The 23,926-nt window shown below is 46.7% G+C and overlaps 1 long non-coding RNA gene across 1 annotated transcript in view; it reads right to left on the minus strand.

The window, feature by feature from the left end:
- The window catches only part of LOC127918842 (uncharacterized), a 24,317-nt gene extending 738 nt beyond the window's left edge, over positions 1 to 23,579 (minus strand). The window contains exons 1-4 of the long non-coding RNA XR_008100984.1: positions 23,444 to 23,579; positions 22,724 to 22,817; positions 4,546 to 4,635; positions 735 to 851 (exon numbers count right to left, since the gene is read on the minus strand). This is a non-coding gene — a long non-coding RNA (uncharacterized LOC127918842). The remainder of the gene's footprint in view (positions 1 to 734; positions 852 to 4,545; positions 4,636 to 22,723; positions 22,818 to 23,443) is intronic.
- Between the last annotated feature and the right edge of the window lie 347 nt (positions 23,580 to 23,926).

A 23,926-nucleotide genomic window follows, 5' to 3' on the forward strand; every position in this document is an offset into this window, starting at 1 on the left:
GAGAGAGAGAGAGAGAGGGAATGAGAGACAGAGAGAATGAGAGAGAGAGAGAGAGAGCGAGAGAGAGAGAGAGAGAGAGAATGAGAGAGGGCAGAGAGAGCGAAAAGAGAGCAGAGAAGAGAGAGAGAGAGAGAGAGAGAGAGAGAGAGAGAGAGAGAGAGAGAGAGAGAGAGAGAGAGAGAGAGAGAGAGAATGAGAGAGAGAGACAGTGTTGAGATCAGGGAATACCAGACCATTTAAGTGATAATGCCCTTGAAGCCGGTGATTGGAGGATATATTGGCGCGGGTGGTATGGGACAGCTGGAGATCTAATTTGAATATTGAAAACATTTAGCAAATGTCAGAGAGACGGACAGAAAGGTTTATACAAATCTCCGCTGTTGAAAACTAAATGTTAGTCTAAAAGAAATGGTAGATGATGTCTAGATGCTTTTTATAGTGGAGATCAACTTTATAAATGACCTGTCAGGGTAGATGAGACAGTGGATTGAGCAGTCAGACGGAACAGAGTAAATAGGCATTTTAACTTCATAGATTTAGCCAGTGGTAACTTGTGGAATAGACACCGGCTGGAATGCGGTTTTAACCAATCAGCATCCAGGATTAGACCCACCCGTTGTATAAAGTGCACTACTTTTGACCAGAGACCTGTGGGCCCTGGTCAAACGCAGTGCACTACATAGCTAATAGGGTGCCATTTGAGACAACTGTAACCGTGGTGATGTGATTCCTACCTGTCTGAAGGCGACCCAGTGATCGTGGTCGTAGGGGAATGTTCCGTCCAGTTCTCTAGTGAGCTGACTGGAGTCTATGTGCTTCAACAGAGCCTTCAGGGACGTCAGGAGCTCCGTCTGCATGGGGACAGAGGGACACACACTCACTGTAACTCCCCACCAGGGTGAGGCCTGTGAGTAGCAGGGTAGCAGTCAATTCCAGTCGACTCAGGAAGTAAACTGAAATTCCTATTCCAATATCAATTATCTTCACTGCTTTTCCAGTAAGGAAACTAAAGCTCTCACATCACACCTTGCTACAGATATCAGATATAACTTCCACAAAAACTACCATCTACTATATAATATAAAATGACAGGTAACCTTGATGATGTAAGGAAAGAAATGTAACTAAGAAAATCATCATGAGAGACAGAATGATCAGTAATATACATCGATCGCTATGTTGCAGGTTTCATCAAGACAACTAACCAATCACATCCTTTTATCCACGTGTCATGTGGTTTCAATAGGAAGAGACATGTGTTGAACTCTACTGTAGAAACCTATGGAGGAATTCCAGAGATAATCACTTAACTCAACGTTGGACCTAAACCCTGATCTCATTAGATGTGTCTGTCTGTGTGATGGATGTTGTGGGTGTTTTCAGTGGGACAGATGTGTGTGTGTGTGTGTGTGGTAGGTAGGTAGGTAGGTAGGTAGGTAGGCTGGTGATGAAGAGATGATTACATTTTCCACAGTCAGACATGCAGCTTCACACAAACCTACATAGCACAGATACCCCAGCTCTCAACAACACACCATGACCTGACACGCTACACGCTAAACACACACACACACACACACACACACACACACACGTACTACCTCACTCAGACTCATACTCATACTCAGGTCAAGGACCTGACATTGACAGGCTGGGCGACGACTCAACACAACAGCCTCGGTGTATCTGAATAGACTAGGAGGCGCCTGTGATAATGCCAATAGCCTCGGTGTATCTGAATAGACTAGGAGGCGCCTGTGATAATGCCAATAGCCTCGGTGTATCTGAATAGACGAGGAGGCGCCTGTGATAGTGCCAATAGCCTCGGTGTATCTGAACAGACTAGGAGGCGCCTGTGATAATGCCAATAGCCTCGGTGTATCTGAATAGACTAGGAGGCGCCTGTGATAATGCCAATAGCCTCGGTGTATCTGAATAGACGAGGAGGCGCCTGTGATAATGCCAATAGCCTCGGTGTATCTGAATAGACGAGGAGGCGCCTGTGATAATGCCAATAGCCTCGGTGTATCTGAATAGACGAGGAGGCGCCTGTGATAATGCCAATAGCCTCGGTGTATCTGAATAGACGAGGAGGCGCCTGTGATAATGCCAATAGCCTCGGTGTATCTGAATAGACGAGGAGGCGCCTGTGATAATGCCAATAGCCTCGGTGTATCTGAATAGACGAGGAGGCGCCTGTGATAATGCCAATAGCCTCGGTGTATCTGAACAGACTAGAGGCGCCTGTGATAATGCCAATAGCCTCGGTGTATCTGAATAGACGAGGAGGCGCCTGTGATAATGCCAATAGCCTCGGTGTATCTGAATAGACGAGGAGGCGCCTGTGATAATGCCAATAGCCTCGGTGTATCTGAATAGACTAGGAGGCGCCTGTGATAATGCCAATAGCCTCGGTGTATCTGAATAGACGAGGAGGCGCCTGTGATAATGCCAATAGCCTCGGTGTATCTGAATAGACGAGGAGGCGCCTGTGATAATGCCAATAGCCTCGGTGTATCTGAATAGACTAGGAGGCGCCTGTGATAATGCCAATAGCCTCTGTGTATCTGAATAGACTAGGAGGCGCCTGTGATAATGCCAATAGCCTGGTGTATCTGAATAGACTAGGAGGCGCCTGTGATAATGCCAATAGCCTCGGTGTATCTGAATAGACTAGGAGGCGCCTGTGATAATGCCAATAGCCTCGGTGTATCTGAATAGACTAGGAGGCGCCTGTGATAATGCCAATAGCCTCGGTGTATCTGAATAGACTAGGAGGCGCCTGTGATAATGCCAATAGCCTCGGTGTATCTGAATAGACTAGGGAGGCGCCTGTGATAATGCCAATAGCCTCGGTGTATCTGAATAGACTAGGAGGCGCCTGTGATAATGCCAATAGCCCCGGTGTATCTGAATAGACTAGGAGGCGCCTGTGATAATGCCAATAGCCCCGGTGTATCTGAATAGACTAGGAGGCGCCTGTGATAATGCCAATAGCCCCGGTGAATCTGAATAGACGAGGAGGCGCCTGTGATAATGCCAATAGCCTCGGTGTATCTGAATAGACGAGGAGGCGCCTGTGATAATGCCAATAGCCTCGGTGTATCTGAATAGACGAGGAGGCGCCTGTGATAATGCCAATAGCCTCGGTGTATCTGAATAGACGAGGAGGCGCCTGTGATAATGCCAATAGCCTCGGTGTATCTGAATAGACGAGGAGGCGTCTGTGATAATGCCAATAGCCTGGTGTATCTGAATAGACTAGGAGGCGCCTGTGATAATGCCAATAGCCTCGGTGTATCTGAATAGACTAGGAGGCGCCTGTGATAATGCCAATAGCCTCGGTGTATCTGAATAGACTAGGAGGCGCCTGTGATAATGCCAATAGCCTCGGTGTATCTGAATAGACTAGGAGGCGCCTGTGATAATGCCAATAGCCTCGGTGTATCTGAATAGACTAGGAGGCGCCTGTGATAATGCCAATAGCCCGGTGTATCTGAATAGACTAGGGAGCGCCTGTGATAATGCCAATAGCCCCGGTGTATCTGAATAGACTAGAGGCGCCTGTGATAATGCCAATAGCCTCGGTGAATCTGAATAGACGAGGAGGCGCCTGTGATAATGCCAATAGCCTCTGTGTATCTGAATAGACTAGGAGGCGCCTGTGATAATGCCAATAGCCAATAGCCTCAGTGTATCTGAATAGACGAGGAGGCGCCTGTGATAATGCCAATAGCCAATAGCCTCGGTGTATCTGAATAGACGAGGAGGCGCCTGTGATAATGCCAATAGCCTCGGTGTATCTGAATAGAGAGGAGGCGCCTGTGATAATGCCAATAGCCTCGGTGTATCTGAATAGACGAGGAGGCGCCTGTGATAATGCCAATAGCCTCGGTGTATCTGAATAGACGAGGAGGCGCCTAAGATAATGCCAATAGCCCGGTGTATCTGAATAGACGAGGAGGCTCCTGTGATAATGCCAATAGCCTCGGTGTATCTGAATAGACGAGGCGCCTGTGATAATGCCAATAGCCAATAGCCTCGGTGTATCTGAATAGACGAGGAGGCGCCTGTGATAATGCCAATAGCCTCGGTGTATCTGAATAGAGAGGAGCGCCTGTGATAATGCCAATAGCCTCGGTGTATCTGAATAGAGAGGAGGCGCCTGTGATAATGCCAATAGCCTCGGTGTATCTGAATAGACTAGGAGGCGCCTGTGATAATGCCAATAGCCTCGGTGTATCTGAATAGACTAGGAGGCGCCTGTGATAATGCCAATAGCCTCGTGTATCTGAATAGACTAGGAGGCGTCTGTGATAATGCCAATAGCCTCGGTGTATCTGAATAGACTAGGAGGCGCCTGTGATAATGCTGTATCCTTCCTGATGTTACATTGTGTTAATTACTGCGTGTGGAAAATGTTAGGATTCTGGTTGCCATGGGAATGTAAGAAATACTCCCAAGATATGTGATTTGAAGTCTTGAATTAGACAAGAACGCTCAATGCAAATATCACAGCACATGGGTCATTATTTAATACTTTACCTGCACAGTAGTAATGTCTCTTTCAGGCTTGATAGTTGTCTCCTTGTCCACAAGTAGCAGGACGGAGTAAAGTGCATTTGGTAATAAAGCCTGGGTGAAAAGCAACACAAATTGACATGTACAGTATTGGGAGGGGGCGCTAATGAACTAAAACACCACAATATATCATCATTATAAAATCATAACCCTTCATGTGCCTGTTGTGTGCAGGCTGGATGAGCGGACCCATCCCCGTGTGTACTGTATGTGTGTGTGTGTGTGTGTGTGTGTGTGTGTGTGTGTGTGTGTGTGTGTGTGTGTGTGTGTGTGTGTGTGTGTGTGTGTGTGTGTGTGTGTGTGTGTGTGTGTGTGTGTGTGTGTGTGTGTGTGTGTGTGAAAACAAGTGGTTTTCATGAACGCACGTGTGAACAAATCACATGAACAAATGTGTTGAACTCTTTCCACAGGATTAGGCCACCACTTCCAACTACAGGCCAGGACTGAGCAGGACTGCTACAATGAATGGGACAAAACGTGCAGCTGGTGACAAGGCAAAGGCCAGGATAGCAAGAGGCCAGGTTAACATAAGGAGAGGCCAGGTTAACATAAGGAGAGGCCAGGTTAACATAAGGAGAGGCCAGGTTAACATAAGGAGAGGCCAGGTTAACATAAGGAGAGGCCAGGTTAACATAATGAGAGGCCAGGTTAACATAAGGAGAGGCCAGGTTAACATAAGGAGAGGCCAGGTAACATAAGGAGAGGCCAGGGTAACATAAGGAGAGGCCAGGGTAACATAAGGAGAGGCCAGGTTAACATAAGGAGAGGCCAGGTTAACATAAGGAGAGGCCAGGGTTAACATAAGGAGAGGCCAGGGTAACATAAGGAGAGGCCAGGTTAACATAAGGAGAGGTTAACCAGGCCAGGGTAACATAATGAGAGGCCAGGTTAACATAAGGAGAGGCCAGGGTAACATAAGGAGAGGCCAGGGTAACATAAGGAGAGGCCAGGGTAACATAAGAGAGGCCAGGGTAACATAATGAGAGGCCAGGGTAACATAAGGAGAGGCCAGGTTAACATAGAGCCAGAGAGGCCAGGGTAACATAACATAAGGAGGGGCCAGGGTAACATAAGGAGAGGCCAGGTAACATAAGGAGAGGCCAGGGTAACATAATGAGAGGCCAGGTTAACATAAGGAGAGGCCAGAGGCCAGGTAACATAAGGAGAGGCCAGGTTAACATAAGGAGAGGCCAGGGTAAAATAAGGAGAGGCCAGGGGGTAACATAAGAGAGGCAGGTAACAGGGTAACATAAGGAGAGGCCAGGTTAACATAAATGAGAGGCCAGGTTAACATAAGGAGAGGCCAGGGTAACATAAGGAGAGGCCAGGCCAGGTTAACATAAGGAGAGGCCAGGGTAACATAATAAGGAGAGGCCAGGTTAACATAAGGAGAGGCCAGGTTAACATAAGGAGAGGCCAGGTTAACATAAGGAGAGGCCAGGGTAACATAAGGAGAGGCCAGGTTAACATAAGGAGAGGCCAGGGTAACATAATGAGAGGCCAGGTTAACATAAGGAGAGGTAACATAAGGAGAGGCCAGGGTAACATAAGGAGAGGCCAGGTTAACATAAGGAGAGGCCAGGTTAACATAAGGAGAGGCCAGGTAACATAAGAGAGGCCAGGTTAACATAATGAGAGCCAGGGTTAACATAACATAAGGAGAGGCCAGGTTAACATAAGGAGAGGCCAGGTTAACATAAGGAGAGGCCAGGGTAACATAATGAGAGGCCAGGTTAACATAAGGAGAGGCCAGGGTAACATAATGAGAGGCCAGGTTAACATAAGGTTAACATAAGGAGAGGCCAGGTTAAGGAGAGAACCAGGGTAACATAAGGAGAGGCCAGGGTAACATAAGGAGAGGCCAGGTTAACATAAGGAAGGAGAGGTAACATAAGGAGAGGCCAGGTTAACATAAGGAGAGGCCAGGTTAACATAAGGAGAGGCCAGGGTAACATAAGGAGAGGCCAGGGTAACATAAGGAGAGGCCAGGGTAACATAAGGAGAGGCCAGGTTAACATAAGGAGAGGCCAGGGTAACATAAGGAGAGGCCAGGGTAACATAAGGAGAGGTAACCAGGTTAACATAAGGAGAGGCCAGGGTAACATAAGGAGGCCAGGGTAACATAAGGAGAGGCCAGGGTAACATAAGGAGAGGCCAGGGTAACATAATAAGGAGAGGCCAGGTTAACATAAGGAGAGGCCAGGGTAACATAAGGAGAGGCCAGGTTAACATAAGGAGAGGCCAGGGTAACATAAGGAGAGGACAGGTTAACATAAGGAGAGGCCAGGGTAACATAAGAGAGGCCAGGGTAACATAAGAGAGGAGGCCAGGTTAACATAAGGAGAGGCCAGGGGTAACATAAGGAGAGGCCAGGTTAACATAATGAGAGGCCAGGTTAACATAAGGAGAGGCCAGGGTAACATAGGAGAGGAGAGGCCAGGCCAGTAACATAAGGAGAGGCCAGGTTAACATAAGGAGAGGCCAGGTTAACATAAGGAGAGGCCAGGGTAACATAAGGAGAGGCCAGGGTAACATAAGGAGAGGCCAGGGTAACATAAGGAGAGGCCAGGTTAACATAAGGAGAGGCCAGGGTAACATAAGGAGAGGCCAGGTTAACATAAGGAGAGGCCAGGGTAACATAAGGAGAGGCCAGGGTAACATAAGGAGAGGCCAGGTTAACATAAGGAGAGGCCAGGTTAACATAAGGAGACATAAGGAGAGGCCAGGTTAACATAAGGAGAGGCCAGGGTAACATAAGGAGAGGCCAGGGTAACATAAGGAGAGGCCAGGGTAACATAAGGAGAGGCCAGGGTAACATAAGGGAGAGGCCAGGGTAACATAAGGAGAGGCCAGGTTAACATAAGGAGAGGCCAGGTTAACATAAGGAGAGAGGCCAGGGTAACATAAGGAGAGGCCAGGTTAACATAAGGAGAGGCCAGGTTAACATAAGGAGAGGCCAGGTTAACATAAGGAGAGGCCAGGTTAACATAAGGAGCCAGGCAGGATAACAGGGTAACATAAGGAGAGGCCAGGGTAACATAAGGAGAGGCCAGGACAGGGTAACATAAGGAGAGCCAGGGTAACATAAGGAGAGGCCAGGTTAACATAATGAACATAAGGAGAGGCCAGGGTAACATAAGGAGAGGCCAGGGTAACATAAGGAGAGGCCAGGGTAACATAAGGAGAGGCTAGGGTAACATAATGAGAGGGGTAACATAAGGAGAGAACCAGGGTAACATAAGGGAGGCCAGGTTAACATAAGAGAGGCCAGGGTAACATAAGGAGAGGCCAGGTTAACATAAGGAGAGGCCAGGGTAACATAAGGGAGAGGCCAGCCAGGTTAACATAGAGGCCAGGAGAGAGGCCAGGGTAACATAAGGAGAGGCCAGGGTAACATAAGGAGAGGCCAGGGTAACATAATGAGAGGCCAGGGTAACATAAGGAGGCCAGGCCAGGTAACATAATGAGAGGCCAGGTTAACATAAGGAGAGGCCAGGTTACATAAGGAGAGGCCAGGTAACATAAGGAGAGGCCAGGTTAACATAAGGAGAGGCCAGGTTAACATAAGGAACATAAGGAGAGGCCAGGGGTAACATAAGGAGAGGCCAGTTAACATAAGGAGAGCCAGGGTAACATAAGGAGAGGCCAGGGTAACATAAGGAGAGGCCAGGGTAACATAATGAGAGGCCAGGGTAACATAAGGAGAGGCCAGGGTAACATAAGGAGAGGCCAGGGTAACATAAGGAGAGGCCAGGGTAACATAAGGAGAGGCCAGGTTAACATAAGGAGAGGCCAGGTTAACATATAATGAGAGGCCAGGATAAGGAGGCCAGGGGTAACATAAGGAGAGGCCAGGTTAACATAAGGAGAGAGGCCAGGGTAACATAAGGAGATGAGAGGCCAGGTTAACATAAGGAGAGGCCAGGGTAACATAAGGAGAGGCCAGGTTAACATAAGGAGAGGCCAGGTTAACATAAGGAGAGGCCAGGTTAACATAAGGGGAGAGGCCAGGTTAACATAAGGAGAGGCCAGGTTAACATAAGGAGAGGCCAGGTTAACATAAGGAGAGGCCAGGGTAACATAAGGAGAGGCCAGGGTAACATAAGGAGAGGCCAGGTTAACATAAGGAGAGGCCAGGGTAACATAAGGAGAGGCCAGGTTAACATAAGGAGAGGCCAGGGGTAACATAAGGAGCCAGGCCAGGGTAACATAAGGAGAGGCCAGGGTAACATAAGGAGAGGCCAGGGTAACATAAGGAGAGTAGACAAGGAGAGGCCAGGTTAACATAAGGAGAGGCCAGGTTAACATAAGGAGGGCCAGGTTAACATAAGGAGAGGCCAGGGTAACATAAGGAGAGGCCAGGTTAACATAAGGAGAGGCCAGGATAACATAAGGAGAGGCCAGGGTAACATAAGGAGAGGCCAGGTTAACATAATGAGAGGCCAGGTTAACATAAGGAGAGGCCAGGGTAACATAGGAGGGAGGCCAGGGTAACATAAGGAGAGGCCAGGTTAACATAATAAGGAGAGGCCAGGTTAACATAAGGAGAGGCCAGGTTAACATAAGGAGAGGCCAGGTTAACATAATGAGAGGCCAGGTAACATAAGGAGAGAACCAGGGTAACATAAGGAGAGGCCAGGGTAACATAATGAGAGGACAGGGTAACATAAGGAGAGGCCAGGTTAACATAAGGAGAGGCCAGGGTAACATAAGGAGAGGCCAGGGTAACATAAGGAGAGGCCAGGGTTAACATAATGAGAGGCCAGGTTAACATAATGAGAGGCCAGGGTAACATAAGGAGAGGCCAGGGTAACATAAGGAGAGGCCAGGGTAACATAAGGAGAGGCCAGGTTAACATAATGAGAGGCCAGGTTAACATAATGAGAGCCAGGTAACATAATGGTAACATAATGAGAGGCCAGGCCAGGGTAACATAAGGAGAGGCCAGGGGTAACATAAGGAGAGGTAAACAGCCAGGTAACATAATGAGAGGCCAGGGTAACATAATGAGGAGGCCAGGGTAACATAATGAGAGGCCAGGGTAACATAAGGAGAGGCCAGGAGGTTAACATAATGAGAGGCCAGGTTAACATAAGGAGAGGCCAGGGAAACATAAGGAGAGGCCAGGTTAACATAAGGAGAGGCCAGGTTAACATAAGGAGAGGCCAGGTTAACATAAGGAGAGGCCAGGTTAACATAATGAGAGGCCAGGTTAACATAAGGAGAAGGCCAGGTAACATAAGGAGAGGCCAGGGTAACATAATGAGAGGCCAGGGTAACATAAGGAGAGGCCAGGGTAACATAAGGAGAGGCCAGGTTAACAGGTTGGTATGGAGAGGCCAGGTTAAAATAAGGAGAGGCCAGGGTAACATAATGAGAGGCCAGGTTAACATAAGAGAGAGGCCAGGGTAACATAAGGAGGCCAGGGTAACATAAGGAGGCCAGGTTAACATAAGGAGAGGCCAGGGTAACATAATGAGAGGCCAGGGTAACATAAGAGAGGCCAGGTTAACATAAGGAGAGGCCAGGGTAACATAAGGAGAGGCCAGGGTAAATAAGGAGAGGCCAGGGTAACATAAGGAGAGGCCAGGGTAACATAAGGAGGCCAGGTTAACATAAGGAGAGGCCAGGGTAACATAAGGAGAGGCCAGGGTAACATAAGGAGAGGCCAGGTTAACATAAGGAAGGCCAGGGTAACATAAGGAGAGGCCAGGTTAACATAAGGAGAGGCCAGGTTACCATAAGGAGAGGACAGGTTAACATAAGGAGAGGCCAGGGTAACATAAAGGAGAGGCCAGGTTAACATAGGAGAGGCCAGGTAACATATGAGAGGCCAGGTAACATAAGGAGAGGCCAGGGTAACATAAGGAGAGGCCAGGTTAACATAAGGAGAGGCCAGGTTAACATAAGGAGAGGCCAGAGGGTAACATAAGGAGAGGCCAGGTTAACATAAGGGAGAGAACCAGGGTAACATAAGGAGAGGCCAGGGTAACATAAGGAGAGGCCAGGTTAACATAAGAGAGGCCAGGTTAACATAAGGAGAGGCCAGGGTAACAGGAGAGGCCAGGTTAACATAAGGAGAACCAGGGTAACATAAGGAGAGGCCAGGGTAACATAAGGAGAGGCCAGGTTAACATAAGGAGAGGCCAGGTTAACATAAGGAGAGAACCAGGGTAACATAAGGAGAGGCCAGGTTAACATAAGGAGAGGCCAGGGTAACATAAGGAGAGGCCAGGGTAACATAAGGAGAGGCCAGGGTAACATAAGGAGAGGCCAGGTTAACATAAGGAGAGGTTAACCAGGCCAGGTAACATAAGGAGAGGCCAGGGTAACATAAGGAGAGGAGGCCAGGAGGCCAGGGTAACATAAGGAGGAGGCCAGGGTAACATAGGCCAGGGTAACATAGGAGAGGCCAGGGTAACATAAGGAGAGGCCAGGGTAACATAAGGAGAGGCCAGGGTAACATAAGGAGAGGCAGGTTAACAGGGTAACATAAGGAGAGAACCAGGGTAACATAAGGAGAGGCCAGGTTAACATAAGAGAGGCCAGGGTAACATAAGGAGAGGCCAGGGTAACATAAGGAGAGGCCAGGGTAACATAAGGAGAGGCCAGGTTAACATAATGAGAGGCCAGGGTAACATAAGGAGAGGCCAGGGTAACATAAGGAGAGGCCAGGTTAACATAATGAGAGGCCAGGGTAACATAAGGAGAGGCCAGGTTAACATAAGGAGAGGCCAGGTTAACATAAGGAGAGGCCAGGGTAAATATAATGAGAGGTTAACATAAGGAGAGGCCAGGAGAGGCCAGGGTAACATAATGAGAGGCCAGGTTAACATATGAGAGGCCAGGGTAACATAAGGAGAGGCCAGGGTAACATAAGGAGAGGCCAGGGTAACATAATTAACATAGGCCAGGAGAGGCCAGGGTAACATAAGGAGAGGCCAGGTTAAGGAACATAAGGAGAGGCCAGGTTAACATAAGGAGAGGCCAGGTTAACATAAGGAGAGGCCAGGTTAACATAAGGAGAGGCCAGGGTAACATAAGGAGAGGCCAGGTTAACATAAGGAGAGGCCAGGGTAACATAAGGAGAGGCCAGGTTAACATAAGGAGAGGCCAGGTTAACATAAGGAGAAGGCCAGGGTAACATAAGGAGAGGCCAGGTTAACATAAGGAGAGGCCAGGGTAACATAAGGAGAGAACCAGGGTAACATAAGGAGAGGCCAGGTTAACATAAGGAGAGGCCATAAGGAGAGGGTAACATAAGGAGGCCAGGTTAACATAAGGAGAGGCCAGGTTAACATAAGGAGAGGCCAGGTTAACATAAGGAGAGGCCAGGTTAACATAAGGGAGAGGCCAGGTAACATAAGGAGAGGCCAGGTTAACATAAGGAGAGAGCCAGGATAACATAAGAGAGGCCAGGTTAACATAAGGAGAGGCCAGGTTAACATAAGGAGAGGCCAGGTTAACATAAGAGAGGCCAGGGTAACATAATGAGAGCCAGGGTAACATAAGGAGAGGCCAGGGTAACATAAGGAGGCCAGGTTAACATAAGGAGAGGCCAGGTTAACATAAGGAGAGGCCAGGGTAACATAAGGAGAGGCCAGGTTAACATAAGAGAGGCCAGGTTAACATAAGGAGAGGCCAGGGTAACATAAGGAGGCCAGGTTAACATAAGGAGAGGCCAGGGTAACATAAGGAGAGGCCAGGGTAACATAAGGAGAGGCCAGGTTAACATAAGGAGAGGCCAGGGTAACATAAGGAGAGGCCAGGGTAAACATAAGGAGAGGCCAGGGTAACATAATGAGAACCAGGGTAACATAAGGAGAGGCCAGGTTAACATAAGGAGAGGCCATAAGGAGAGAACCAGGTAACATAAGGAGAGGCCAGGGTAACATAAGGAGAGGCCAGGTTAACATAAGGAGAGGCCAGGGTAACATAAGGAGAGGCCAGGTTAACATAATGAGAGGCCAGGTTAACATAAGGAGAGGCCAGGTTAACATAAGGAGAGGCCAGGGTAACATAAGGAGAGGCCAGGTTAACATAAGGAGAGGCCAGGGTAACATAAGGAGAGGCCAGGGTAACATAATGAGAGGCCAGGTTAACATAAGGAGAGGCCAGGGTAACATAAGGAGAGGCCAGGGTAACATAAGGAGAGGCCAGGTTAACATAAGGAGAGGCCAGGGTAACATAAGGAGAGGCCAGGGTAACATAAGGAGAGGCCAGGTTAACATAAGGAGAGGCCAGGTTAACATAAGGAGAGGCCAGGGTAACATAAGGAGAGAACCAGGGTAACATAAGGAGAGGCCAGGTTAACATAAGGAGAGGCCAGGTTAACATAAGGAGAGGCCAGGTTAACATAAGGAGAGTAACCAGGGTAACATAAGGAGAGGCCAGGTTAACATTAACATAAGGAGAGGCCAGGGTAACATAAGGATGAGACCAGGGTAACATAAGGAGAGGCCAGCCAGGTAACATAAGGAGAGGCCAGGTTAACATAAGGAGAGGAGGGAGAGAGGCCAGGGTAACATAAGGAGAGGCCAGGTTAACATAAGGAGAGGCCAGGGTAACATAAGGAGAGGCCAGGTAAGGAGAGCCAGGGTAACATAAGGAGAGGCCAGGGTAACATAAGGAGAGGCCATAAGGAGAGGGGTAACATAAGGAGAGAACCAGGGTAACATAAGGAGAGGCCAGGTTAACATAAGGAGAGGCCAGGGTAACAGGCCAGGTTAACATAAGGAGTAACATAAGGCCAGCCAGGTAACATAAGGAGAGGCCAGGTTAACATAAGGAGAGGCCAGGTAACATAATGAGAGGCAGGGTAACATAAGGAGGCCAGGGTAACATAAGGAGAGGCCAGGGTAACATAAGGAGAGGCCAGGGTAACATAATGAGAGGCCAGGGTAACATAAGGAGAGGCCAGGGTAACATAATGAGAGGCCAGGGTAACATAATGAGAGGCCAGGGTAACATAAGGAGAGGCCAGGTTAACATAATGAGAGGCCAGGGTAACATAAGGAGAGGCCAGGTTAACATAATGAGAGGCCAGGGTAACATAATGAGAGGCCAGGATAACATAATGAGAGGCCAGGGTAACATAAGGAGAGGCCAGGGTAACATAAGGAGAGGCCAGGTTAACATAATGAGAGGCCAGGGTAACATAAGGAGAGGCCATAACATAAGGAGAGGCCAGGTTAACATAATGAGAGGCCAGGTTAACATAAGGTTAACATAAGGAGAGGCCAGGGTAACATAAGGAGAGGCCAGGGTAACATAAGGAGAGGCCAGGGTAACATAAGGAGAGAACCAGGGTAACATAAGGAGAGGCCAGGGTAACATAAGGAGAGGCCAGGTTAACATAAAGGAGAGAAGGCCAGGGTAACATAAGGAGAGGCCAGGTTAACATAAGGAGAGGCCAGGGTAACATAAGGAGAGAACCAGGTAACATAAGGAGAGGCCAGGTTAACATAAGGAGAGGCCAGGGTAACATAAGGAGAGGCCAGGTTAACATAAGGAGAGGCCAGGTTAACATAAGGAGAGGCCCAGGATAACATAAGGAGAGGCCAGGTTAACATAAGGAGAGGCCAGGGTAACATAAGGAGAGGCCAGGTTAACATAAGGAGAGGCCAGGGTAACATAAGGAGAGGCCAGGTTAACATAAGGAGAGGCCAGGGTAACATAAGGAGAGGCCAGGTTAACATAAGGAGAGGCCAGGGTAACATAAGGAGAGGCCAGGGTAACATAAGGAGAGGCCAGGTTAACATAATGAGAGGCCAGGGTAACATAAGGAGAGGCCAGGGTAACATAAGGAGAGGCCAGGGTAACATAAGGAGAGGCCAGGTTAACATAAGGAGAGGCCAGGTTAACATAAGGAGAGAACCAGGGTAACATAAGGAGAGGCCAGGTTAACATAAGGAGAGGCCAGGGTAACATAAGGAAGGAGGAGAACCAGGGTAACATAAGGAGAGGCCAGGGTAACATAAGGAGAGGCCAGGTAACATAAGGAGAGAACCAGGGTAACATAAGGAGAGGCCAGGTTAACATAAGGAGAGGCCAGGGGTTAACATAAGGAGAGGCCAGGGTAACATAAGGAGAGGCCAGGGTAACATAAGGAGAGAACCAGGGTAACATAAGGAGAGGCCAGGTTAACATAAGAGAGGCCAGGGTAACATAAGGAGAGAACCAGGGTAACATAAGGAGAGGCCAGGTTAACATAAGGAGAGGCCAGGGTAACATAAGGAGAGGCCATGGGTAACATAAGGAGAGGCCAGGGTAACATAAGGAGAGAACCAGGGTAACATAAGGAGAGGCCAGGTTAACATAAGGAGAGGCCAGGGTAACATAAGGAGAGGAAGGCCAGGTTAACATAAGGAGAGGCCAGCCAGGTTAACATAAGGAGAGGCCAGGTTAACATAAGGAGAGGCCAGGGTAACATAAGGAGAGGTAGGGTAACATAATGAGAGGCCAGGTTAACATAAGGAGAGGCCAGGGTAACATAAGGAGAGGCCAGGGTAACATAAGGAGAGGCCAGGTTAACATAAGGAGAGGCCAGGTTAACATAAGGAGGTTAACATAAGGAACCAGGGTAACATAAGGAGGCCAGGTTAACATAAGCAGATGTTAACATAAGGAGAAGGAGAGGCCAGGTTAACATAAGGAAGGAGTAACATAATGAGAGGCCAGGGTAACATAAGGAGAGAACCAGGGTAACATAAGGAGAGGCCAGGGTAACATAAGGTAACATAAGGAGAGGCCAGGTTAACATAAGGGCCAGGAGAACCAGGGTAACATAAGGAGAGGCCAGGTTAACATAAGGAGAGGCCAGGGTAACATAAGGAAGGAGGAGGAGACCAGACAGGTAACATAAGGAGAGGCCAGGGTAACATAAGGAGAGGCCAGGTAACATAAGGAGGTTAACATGGAAGTTAACATAAGAACCAGGGTAACATAAGGAGAGGCCAGGTTAACATAAGGAGAGGCCAGGGTAACATAAGGAGAGGGCCAGGTTAACATAAGGAGAGGCCAGGGTAACATAAGGAGAGAACCAGGGTAACATAAGGGAGGCCAGGGTAACATAAGGAGAGGCAGGTTAACAGGGTAACATAAGGAGAGAACCAGGGTAACATAAGGAGAGGCCAGGTTAACATAAGGAGAGGCCAGGGTAACATAAGGAGAGGCCAGGGTAACATAAGGAGAGGCCAGGGTAACATAAGGAGAGAACCAGGGTAACATAAGGAGAGGCCAGGTTAACATAAGGAGAGGCCAGGGTAACATAAGGAGAGAACCAGGTTAACATAAGGAGAGGCCAGGGTAACATAAGGAGAGGCCAGGTTAACATAAGGAGAGGCCAGGTTAACATAAGGAGAGGCCAGGGTGAACATAAGGAGAGGCCAGGGTAACATAAGGAGAGGCCAGGTTAACATAATGAGAGGCCAGGGTAACATAAGGAGAGGCAGGTTAACAGAGGCCAGGTTAACATAAGGAGAGGCCAGGTTAACAGGGTAACATATGAGAGGCCAGGTTAACATAAGGAGAGGCCAGGGTAACATAATGAGAGGCCAGGGTAACATAAGGAGAGGCCAGGGAAACATAAGGAGAGGCCAGGGTAACATAATGAGAGGCCAGGTTAACATAAGGAGAGCCAGGGTAACATAAGGAGAGGCCAGGGTAACATTAGGAGGCCAGGGTAACATAAGGAGAGGCCAGGGTAACATAAGGAGAGGCCAGGTTAACATAAGGGAGGCCAGGGTAACATAAGGAGAGGCCAGGTTAACATAAGGAGAGGCCAGGGTAACATAAGGAGAGAACCAGGTTAACATAAGGAGAGGCCAGGTAAGGAGAGGCCAGGGTAACATAAGGAGAGGCCAGGTTTAACATAACATAAGGAGAGGCCAGGATAACATAAGGAGAGGCCAGGTTAACATAAGGAGAGGCCAGGTTAACATAAGGAGAGGCCAGGTTAACATAAGGAGAGGCCAGGATAACATAAGGAGAGGCCAGGTTAACATAAGGGAGAGGCCAGCCAGGTAACATAAGGAGAGGCCAGGTTAACATAAGGAGAGGCCAGGGTAACATAAGGAGAGGCCAGGTTAACATAGAGAAAACAGCTGAGGAGAGGCCAGGGATAACATAAGGAGAGGCCAGGTTAACATAAGGAGAGGCCAGGGTAACATAAGGAGAGGCCAGGTTAACATAAGGAGAGGCCAGGGTAACATAAGGAGAGGCCAGGGTAACATAAGGAGAGGCCAGGGTAACATAAGGAGAGGCCAGGTTAACATAAGGAGAGGCCAGGGTAACATAAGGAGAGGCCAGGGTAACATAAGGAGAGGCCAGGGTAACATAATGAGAGGCCAGGGTAACATAATGAGAGGCCAGGGGTAACATAAGGAGAGGCCAGGTAACATAAGGAGAGAACCAGGGTAACATAAGGAGAGGCCAGGTTAACATGAGGAGAGGCCAGGGTAACATAAGGAGAGGCTAGGTTAACATAAGGAGGGAGGCCAGGGTAACATGTTGAGAGGCCAGGGTTACATAAGGAGAGGCTAGGGTAACATAAGGAGAGGCCAGGGTAACCATAATGAGAGGCCAGGGTAACATAAGGAGAGGCCAGGTTAACATAAGGAGAGGCTAGGGTAACATAAGGAGAGGTCAGGGTAACATAATGAGAGGCCAGGTTAACATAATGAGAGGCCAGGTTAACATAAGGAGAGGCCACGGTAACATAAGGAGAGGCCAGGGTAACATAATGAGAGAGGACAGGGTAACATAAGGAGAGGACAGGGTAACATAAGGAGAGGCCAGGTTAACATAAGGAGAGAACCAGGGTAACATAAGGAGAGGCCAGGTTAACATAAGGAGAGGCCAGGGTAACATAATGAGAGGCCAGGTTAACATAAGGAGAGGCCAGGGTAACATAAGGAGGCCAGGCCAGAGGTAACATAAGGAGAGGCCAGGTTAACATAAGGAGAGGCCAGGTTAACATAAGGAGAGGCCAGGGTAACATAAGGAGAGGCCAGGGTAACATAAGGAGAGGCCAGGGTAACATAAGGAGAGGCCAGGGTAACATAAGGAGAGGCCAGGGTAACATAATGAGAGGCCAGGGTAACATAAGGAGAGGCCAGGGTAACATAAGGAGAGGCCAGGTTAACATAAGGAGAGGCCAGGGTAACATAAGGAGAGGCCAGGGTAACATAAGGAGAGGCCAGGGTAACATAATGAGAGGCCAGGTTAACATAAGGAGAGGCCAGGTTAACATAATGAGAGGCCAGGGTAACATAAGGAGAGGCCAGGTTAACATAAGGAGAGGCCAGGTTAACATAAGGAGAGGCCAGGTTAACATAAGGAGAGGCCAGGGTAACATAAGGAGAGGCCAGGTTAACATAAGGAGAGGCCAGGGTAACATAAGGAGAGGCCAGGGTAACATAAGGAGAGGCCAGGGTAACATAAGGAGAGGCCAGGTAACATAATGGAGGCCAGGTTAACATAATGAGAGGCCAGGGTAACATAGGAGGAGAGGCCAGGGTAACATAAGGAGAGGCCAGGGTAACATAAGGAGAGGCCAGGGGTTAACATGAGGAGAGGCCAGGTTAACATAAGGGAGGCTAGGAGTAACATAAGGAGAGGCAGGGAAACAGAGGGTAACAGGAGAGGCCAGGTTACATAAGGAGAGAGGCTAGGGTAACATAAGGAGAGGCCAGGTTAACATAAGGAGAGGGGTTAACATAATGAGAGGCCAGGGTAACATAAGGAGAGGCCAGGTTAACATAAGGAGAGGCCAGGTTAACATAAGGAGAGGCCAGGGTAACATAATGAGAGGCCAGGTTAACATAATGAGAGGCCAGGTTAACATAAGGAGAGGCCAGGATAACATAAGGAGAGGCCAGGGTAACAGGGTAACATAAGGGGAGAGGCCAGGACAGGGGTAACATAAGGAGGAGGACAGGGTAACATAAGGAGAGGCCAGGTTAACATAAGGAGAGAACCAGGGTAACATAAGGAGAGGCCAGGTTAACATAAGGAGAGGCCAGGGTAACATAATGAGAGGCCAGGTTAACATAAGGAGAGGCCAGGGTAACATAAGGAGAGGCCAGGGTAACATAAGGAGGCCAGGTTAACATAAGGAGAGGCCAGGTTAACATAAGGAGAGGCCAGGGTAACATATAATGAGAGGCCAGGGTAACATAAGGAGAGGCCAGGGTAACATAAGGAGAGGCCAGGGTAACATAAGGAGAGGCCAGGTTAACAGGCTAGTAACATAAGGAGAGGTCAGGGTAACATAATGAGAGGCCAGGTTAACATAATGAGAGGCCAGGGTAACATAGGAGAGGCCAGGGTAACATAAGGAGAGGCCAGGGTTAACATAATGAGAGGCCAGGGTAACATAAGGAGAGGCCAGGAGAGAAACATAAGGAGAGGCCAGGTTAACATAATGAGAGGCCAGGTTAACATAAGAGAGAGGCCAGGTTAACATAAGGAGAGGCCAGGGTAACATAAGGAGAGGCCAGGTTAACATAAGGCCAGGTTAACATAAGGAGAGGCCAGGGTAACATAAGGAGAGGCCAGGGTAACATAACAATGAGAGGCCAGGGTAACATAAGAGGCCAGGCATATGAGAGGGTAACATAAGGAGAGGCCAGGGTAACATAAGGAGAGGCCAGGTTAACATAAGGAGAGGCCAGGGTAACATAAGGAGAGGCCAGGTTAACATAAGGAGAGGCCAGGGTAACATAAGGAGAGGCCAGGTTAACATAAGGAGCCAGAAGGCCAGGGTAACATAATGAGAGGCCAGGTAACATAATGAGAGGCCAGGTTAACATAAGGAGAGGCCAGGATAACAGGGTAACATAGGAGAGGCCAGGGTAACATAAGAGAGGCCAGGTTAACATAAGGAGAGGCCAGGGTAACATAAGGAGAGGCCAGGTTAACATAATGAGAGGCCAGGGTAACATAAGGAGAGGCCAGGGTAACATAAGGAGAGGCCAGGTTAACATAAGGAGAGGCCAGGGTAACATAAGGAGAGGCCAGATTAACATAAGGAGAGGCCAGGGTAACATAATGAGAGGCCAGGCATAAGGAGAGGCCAGGTTAACATAATGAGAGGCCAGGGTAACATAAGGAGAGGCCAGGGTAACATAAGGAGAGGCCAGGGTAACATAAGGAGGCCAGGTTAACCAGGGTAACATAAGGAGAGGCCAGGTTAACATAAGGAGAGGCCAGGGTAACATAAGGAGAGGCCAGGTTAACATAAGGAGAGGCCAGGGTAACATAAGGAGAGGCCAGGTTAACATAAGGAGAGGCCAGGTTAACATAAGGAGAGGCCAGGGTAACATAAGGAGAGGCCAGGTTAACATAAGGAGAGGCCAGGTTAACATAAGGAGAGGCCAGGGTAACATAAGGAGAGGCCAGGTTAACATAAGGAGAGGCCAGGATAACATAATGAGAGGCCAGGTTAACATAAGGAGAGGCCAGGTTTGCTCTCACGTTTAAACATTATTTCCTTGCAATATTTAGTTTTGCCATCAATACCTTGGGGTTTTAGTTTTGCCATCAATACCTTGGGGTTTTAGTTTTGCCATCAATACCTTGGGGTTTTAGTTTTGCCATCAATACCTTGGGGTTTTAGTTTTTCCATCAATACCTTGGGGTTTAGTTTTTCCATCAATACCTTGGGGTTTTAGTTTTCCATCAATACCTTGGGGTTTAGTTTCCATCAATACCTTGGGGTTTTAGTTTTCCATCAATACCTTGGGGTTTTTAGTTTTGCCATCAATACCTTGGGGTTTTAGTTTTTCATCAATACCTTGGGGTTTAGTTTTCCATCAATACCTTGGGGTTTAGTTTTCCATCAATACCTTGGGGTTTAGTTTTGCCATCAATACCTTGGGGTTTTAGTTTTTCGATCAATACCTTGGGGTTTTAGTTTTCGATCAATACCTTGGGGTTTTTTAGTTTTGTTTTCAACATCATTATTTTTGTTTGGAATACTAATAATTCTGTTCTCAACTTCAGAAGTTTTGCTTCTAAAAAGTAACTCTAACTGAAAGGACTGCACCACATAATAACACTATAACTCTATGAAAGGTGCTTAAAGCGGCCATCTTTCATTTAATCACCAACAGTGTTCTCACCGCCACAGTAAACAGTTGATTGGTCTGGAGAAATGCAACCACTCTCAAATCCATAGACTATGCTATGGATGCAAGGACTGACCATCCATGATGTCAAATAGTTGTAACCATGTTTTGAGGCTACACAGTGTTTTTAACATTAACTTTTTACAAACATTGGAGTTTTCTTACATGTAAAACCACCAAATTTGACAAGTGCTTTGCAAAGGGTATGTGCATGTCTGTGTGTGTTAACAGACAGTAGAACAGGTCTTCCCCACTAGCCCTGAAGCCCAGCCTTTCTGCATGTGAATGTGATGGACCAAGTCAGTACACAGAAATCAAAGTGCCTCTCCAGAAATCAACCTTCTCCAGAAATCAACCTTCTCAGAAATCAACCTTCTCCAGACCAAGAAAGGGACGGAAAAACAATAGTAAAAAGAAATATGTGCTGTGCCAACTACAAAACTATACTATAACATTACTATAGTACTATACTATAACATTACTATAGTACTATACTATAACATTACTATAGTACTATACTATAACATTACTACAGTACTATACTATAACATTACTATAGTACTATACTATAACATTACTATAGTACTATACTATAACGTACTATAGTACTATACTATAACATTACTATAGTACTATACTATAACATTACTATAGTACTATACTATAACATTACTATAGTACTATACTATAACATTACTATAGTACTATACTATAACATTACTATAGTACTATACTATAACATTACTATAGTACTATACTATAACATTACTATAGTACTATACTATAACATTACTATAGTACTATACTATAACATTACTATAGTACTATACTATAACATTACTATAGTACTATACTATAACATTACTATGGTACTATACTGAAACATTACTGCAGTACTATACTATAACATTACTATAGTACTATACTATAACATTACTACAGTACTATACTATAACATTACTATAGTACTATACTATAACATCACTATAGTACTATACTATAACATCACTATAGTACTATACTATAACATTACTACAGTACTATACTATGACATTACTATAGTGCTATACTAAAGCATTACTGCAGTACTATACTATACCATTATGACAGTACTATACTATAACATTACTGCAGTACTATACTATAACATTACTATAGTACCATACTATAACATTACTATAGTACTATACTATGACATTACTACAGTACAATACTATACCATTACTACAGCACTATACTATAACATTGCTATAGTACTATACTATAACATTACTATAGTACTATACTATAACATTACTACGGTACTATACTATAACATTACTACAGTACTATACTATAGCATTACTACAGTACTATACTATAACATTACTACGGTACTATACTATAACATTACTACGGTACTATACTATAACATTACGGCACTACTATACTATACCATTACTACGGTACTATACCATAACATTACTGCGCTACTATACTATAACATTACTGCAGTACTATACTATAACATTACTGCAGCTACTATACTATAACATTACTACGGTGCTATAGTATGACATTACTGCGGTACTATACTATAACATTACTACGGCACTATACTATAACATTACTGCGCTACTATACTATAACATTACTACGGTACTATAGTATGACATTACTGCGGTACTGTACTGTAACATTACTATAGTACAATACTAGAGTGTAGTGACAGTGAAAGAACATTCCTTAACACCATGAACACATTGTTAAGAATCAGAGGACGTAAAGAAGCCGCCTGAGGATAGTTAATGTGGGACGTGGTTGTGATGAGATGTTATTTTCTGTTTAAAGCTCATACCTGGAGTTCAGGAAGAGATGATTGAGTCCCAAATAGCATGTTAATCCCTATATTATAGTGCACTACTTTTGAGAGCCCTATGGGTCCTATGGTCAAAAGTAGTGCACTGCACTGTAGATAGAATAGGGTGCCATTCGGGATGCAGACAATAGTATTGTCATTAGAAAGCTCTCACCTGCAGTCCAGACAGAGACGAGAACAGAGCAGGACTGGGCTGCTGTCTCCTGGTGTCCACTAGCACCGTAAGGCCTTGGTCACGCCTCTCGCTCCTGAAACCAGAAACAAAACCCATCAGGGTGATCTTCTGAATTGGTTAGTCCTTGCGTCATCTCTCCTCTCCCCTGTAACTATTCCACAGGTCGTTGCTGTACATCAGAATGTGTTCTCAGTCAAATGACCTGGTAAAATAAGGGTTAAATAATATATATATATAGCCCCATTATGAGAGTGGTTACGCTATACTAGAACATTACTATAGTACTATACTAAACCATTACTACAGTACTATACTATAACATTACTACAGTACGATACTATAACATTACTACAGTACTATACTATAACATTACCACAGTACTATACTATAACATTACTACAGTACTATACTATAGCATTACTACAGTACTATACTATAACATTACTACAGTACTATACTATAACATTACTACAGTACTATACTATAACATTACTACAGTACTATACTATAACATTACTACAGTACTATACTAGTGGCTCCAGACCCATTTCTCAGCTGTTTACCAAAAACTGTTGGGGTGTCTACTTTGTTATTGCTAGAATCCCAGACTGGCCCCTTAAAAGGAACACCATCTAGTAACTAAAGCCTGGATGGGGTTTCAGCAGATGAAACCTGAGTGCGGCTGGTTGACTGACTGACCTGAGCGTTGTATAGTAGTAACCCAGAAGACAGGTGAGGTCTTTGGCCGTGCAGCTCTCCCCAGCCCACACCCTCCCCCGCGTGCACACCTGCAGCACCGCCCGCCCGCTGAGGTCTCTGTTACCTGGAAGAGAGAGGGGGGTCAGCGCTCACTCATAGTCAAGTAGACCTTATGGTTGCTTCCCAAGTGGTACCCTAATCTCTATATAAAGTAGTGCGCTACATTTTGACCAAAGTCCTATGGGCCCTGTTCAAAAGTAGTGCACTACAAAGGGAACACCGTAGGTTGCTATTTGGGACGTAGAGAAAGTGACCTGTCTGTTGTTAAGTGTTTGTCATCATCCCAGGCCCCACAGCACAGCTCAACATACTGCTTTAGTTCAGGATGGCATCTCCTCTTACACACATCTGATCCAGTCTAAGAAGGTTGCAAGTTCAAATCCCCGAGCTGACAAGGTACAAATCTGTCGTTCTGCCCCTGAA

Source organism: Oncorhynchus keta, unplaced genomic scaffold, assembly GCF_023373465.1.
Source record: "Oncorhynchus keta strain PuntledgeMale-10-30-2019 unplaced genomic scaffold, Oket_V2 Un_contig_15098_pilon_pilon, whole genome shotgun sequence".
NCBI lineage: Eukaryota > Metazoa > Chordata > Actinopteri > Salmoniformes > Salmonidae > Oncorhynchus > Oncorhynchus keta.